The sequence below is a fragment of the Tupaia chinensis genome, unplaced genomic scaffold (genome assembly GCF_000334495.1).
Source record: "Tupaia chinensis unplaced genomic scaffold, TupChi_1.0 Scaffold000636_1, whole genome shotgun sequence".
Classification (NCBI taxonomy): Eukaryota; Metazoa; Chordata; class Mammalia; order Scandentia; family Tupaiidae; genus Tupaia; species Tupaia belangeri.
In genome coordinates, this window is record NW_006160157.1 from 1,940,470 (window position 1) to 1,944,600 (window position 4,131).

The 4,131-nt window shown below is 35.5% G+C and overlaps 1 pseudogene; it reads left to right on the forward strand.

The window, feature by feature from the left end:
- The first annotated feature begins 1,934 nt into the window (after positions 1–1,934).
- LOC102489295 (protein Churchill-like) lies at positions 1,935–2,369 on the forward strand (annotated as a pseudogene).
- The last annotated feature ends 1,762 nt before the right edge of the window (positions 2,370–4,131 follow it).

The following is a 4,131-nucleotide window of genomic DNA, read 5'->3' on the forward strand; positions in this document are numbered from 1 at the left end:
GGCGGAGCCCACATGCCCTATACCAAAAACCTCCAAAAAAAAAAAAAAAAAAAAAGAGAGAGAGAAGAAGATGGCACTTAAACTATCTTAAGAAAATATGACAAACTGGAAAATTACAGTTATTTGCTATATTTTCATATAATTTAATAATACTGCACAACCCACTTCACATAATTGAAATTTAATGAAATTCAGGGAAGTTCTATTAGATAAAATGCATATGATAATTCTGCCATATAACTTGGGTTACTGGAGTCAGCAGGTGGTTTAGTGGTTAAAGTGCTGGACTCCCACATGGCTGATAACAGTTCAAGTCCCAAACCCAGGGCTCAAAAACCACACTGAGTGCATGTGTGTGTGTGTGTGCCCAAAATGCCAAGAGGAGAATGGAAGAGAAGAGATTGCAGTGTGGTCATCCTTACTGGGGGAGAGGGGTAATTTTTTATTTTCCCTCTTTCTGTCTCTCTGTCTCTTTCTCTCTGGTGAATGTATGTGCCCTATTACAAAAACCTGACACAAAATAAAACAAACAAACAAACAACAACAAAAAACTAGGGTTACTTCCAACAAAAAAAGGCAAGATTTTTTGAACTGATAAATTGTGCTTGAACAAGTCACATATGAGATTTTTGTATTTCTTAACTATAGAATACAAAAGAAAGTATGAGTGAATGAATGCATGAAGAAAAAACTGCTCCTTCTCATATGCTTTGCATGATTTGAATATTATTTTCTGATTAGTTTCAACTTTTAAAATAAGTCTATATGAAGCATAAATAGGAAATCAAGTCAAGCTCATATTAAAGTTTTGGAAAAAATATAGTTAAATATTTACTAAAATAAATGAACCTCCTTATATGATTTTTAAGGTTGACAACTGACCAAAACCTATTACAGATATTACATAATATAATAAAAATAGCTCCTCTGGCTGTGTCTGAAAGTCTTTGCAGCTGCAAGGGTACTTCTTGGAAATAAAGTTTGTGTTTGCACAGGTGCAGCCATATTTAACAAAAAAAAAATTTATGCACTATGCAAACAGCTGCCTCTCTGTTTTCTTTGGCAAAGCTCATTCCAACTGAAACAATTTGTATCAAACACATCGCTCTGTGATACCTATGTAAACAACTCAGAAAAATTCCTGTATAAGGAAGAAATTTCTTATAATGTGTCTTTTAGATAAACTATTAAAACAGGAGCCACTTTATTGGAGCTTGCAAAGAAAACTATGCCCTTAGTGAAATATTTACCATCTAATATTGTGCATGCAAGCTGCTGGAGAAACATCAAATTTGGAGGGTTAGCAACTATCAGGGGCTTTATCTAACACCAGTAACTTGAAGAGAATAATGACTGGCAGAGGGATTCACAAAATGGAATATTTTCTCTAATAGTTGAGTATTCTATTCTTAGTCCTAGTATACATATTCTTTTCCAAAACACTTAGTTGTAAAATATATAACCTTTTATTTTATTAAGAATTAATTATGCTGATGGTGTATAGTGAATTAATGTAGAGAATGAATAAATTTTTAAAAAGTTACCATAAAAAAAAGAATTAATTATGCCATATTTGAAAAATTATTGGGTCATCAGAGGTCTTTACATATTTTTCTATGTTTTCTATGCAAAAATGTGTCATGATTTTTCAGTGGCCCAATATATATATAAATATAAAATTACACTTAGATATATTACCTTTTTAAGGTTTCTTGTTTGTTTGTTTGTTTGTTTTTTTACATGGAAGAAAGAGACAAAGACATAGAAGCTGGTACCCCTAATGGGATCTTCACGCTACTATCCCCCGTCAGCCTCAGCGAGGCCCGTATCGCGGGCATGGTTGCTTGGCATGTTCAGGGAAGTCTCCAACATGAACCTGGGACTTCCACACATAGGTCAGCTTCAGAAAGTGCTATGCTGAGCGCTGGAGGATGTTCCCTGCTCACCTCGTCGCGATGTGTGGGGACTGTGTGGAGAAGGAATATCCCAACCGGGGTAACACTGCTTGGAGAATGGATCCTTCTTGCTGAACTTCACAGGCTGTGCAGTGTGTAATAAGCGAGATTTTATGCTGATCACAAACAAATCCTTGAAAGAAGATGGAGAAGAAATAATCTGTGTAAGAATTGTCATCATGTAATAGTCAGGCATGAGTATACATCCAGTATCATGGATGAATTTCAGGAATATACCATGCTGTGTCTGTTATGTGGCAAAGCTGAAGATACAATCAGTATCCTCCCTGATGACCCCCGACAGATGACACTGTTATTCTAAGGATCTTTCTGCAGTTGGGTTGTAACTGTGTTGGATTGGTTTACAATACCACAAACTGGGTGGTTTGACCTACTTAATTTATAATGAAAATTCTTTGCATTTTTTTTCTGCCTAGACTTACCTAAAGAAAAATTAATTTAAGGGATTGTTATTCTCTAGAGCTGACCTCTATGAATGAAAGAGTTGATTTATTTCCCATTCCAGTGTTTATGTTAAATTTATACCCATTTAGGGACCATCAGATGGAGTAATGGTTACGTTGGTGGATTCCCATGTTGTCAACCACGGTTCAAATCCTGGACCTGGAGGCTTAAAACTCATGCCAGGCACATGCCCGTGTGTACCCAAGATCCCAGGAGGAGAATGGAGGAGAAAGCATTACGGAGTGGCTATTCTCCCAGGGGTTTATCTCTCACTTTCTGTCTCTCTGTTTTTCTGGCGAGCACACATGTCCTATAGCAAAAATCTCTCTTTAAAAAAAATTACACTCCTTTATTCAATATCTGTTAGCTGTTCTAGACACTATGAATAAAGAAAAAACTTTTTTTGAAGAATAAATATGCTTTAGAAGAATGTTAAAAATTATTGCTGTGAATCATCAGAAAATTAGAAAAACTGAGTCAGAGATGGGAATGACCTAATGAAACAGTGATAGATGATGAATTATCAGTGATAAGAAGAGAGTTTGACCCAATGTCCTTAGTTTAAAAAGTTTGCTCATGGTAGATTAGTTTATTTCACTTGTCTAATTTTTTGATTAACTTGAAAGGGATTCAGGAATTGAAATTTCAGCTCTCTTTAAAGTTAGTCAATAACAAGAAGTTGAACTTATTACAGGAATAATTTCTAAATAAATAACATCCAAATCATTGTCATTGGCTTTTGCTGAGACTAGGTTGCAACAAAATGTCTTTTTCCATAACTGAGAACTCTGTTTAGTGCAGGTACCATAGGTATAGCTTCAAAAACCTCAGATATCTGAGTCAGCACTGATCTTGAAGTTTCTGCAATACAAATAGGTTTTAGCATACAGAAATACTTTGAGGTATAGACCATGTCTCTGTCAATGTTTTACTCTTTAATAATTCAAGAATACACATTCTCAACTACATTATACTGGTTTTTAAGTCAATACTTTTTTAAAATCCTTTAAAAATCCACTTTCTTACCAGTTTAGAATTCTTGATTTAAGTACCTTAGTACTGACAAAGATTCTCTGTATGACCAAATTATAGTTAGGCTCCTGAACCTTATCCCAGGGCCATCTGTGTGCTTTTTTGTAGGATACAATTTTAGCAAGAACTCTGCTAAGTTTGTGTCACCAGAACTCCTCAGTTCTCCATCTCTGATCACCCTCAATGACCAGATGACCATATTAGGCTCCTCATTTCTCACCACCCACCAGGTGATGTCTGATCACCCTGGCCTGTCTTCAGCAAGAATCCTATTAGCTCAGTTTAGCCAGAATCCTCTACATTCTTGATGCTACCTTTCAGTAATTGTCTTTCCACTGACCCCGAGTCTGCTCCTTGGCACAAATTTCCACCTGCTCACGCTGTATTCGTAATCAGGGCATGCACGATGCTAATGTCTCTTTCTCCTTGTTATAATAGTCCTAAATAAGAACTATTTTTAAACTCTTTCATTGTTATCTAGCTCTGTTTTTTCCTTTGGCAGCATATCAGGTCAAAACTTGTATTTATTTATTTATTTCACTGCAGTTTTACCTTTATGCAAACCAAATCAATACTTTAGTTCAAAATTGTATTTATTCTTGGACACATTGGGTGTTTCTGTGTTTACTAAGCAGAACAGTCCTGACTAATCCTATAACAAAACAAAACATTTCTCTTC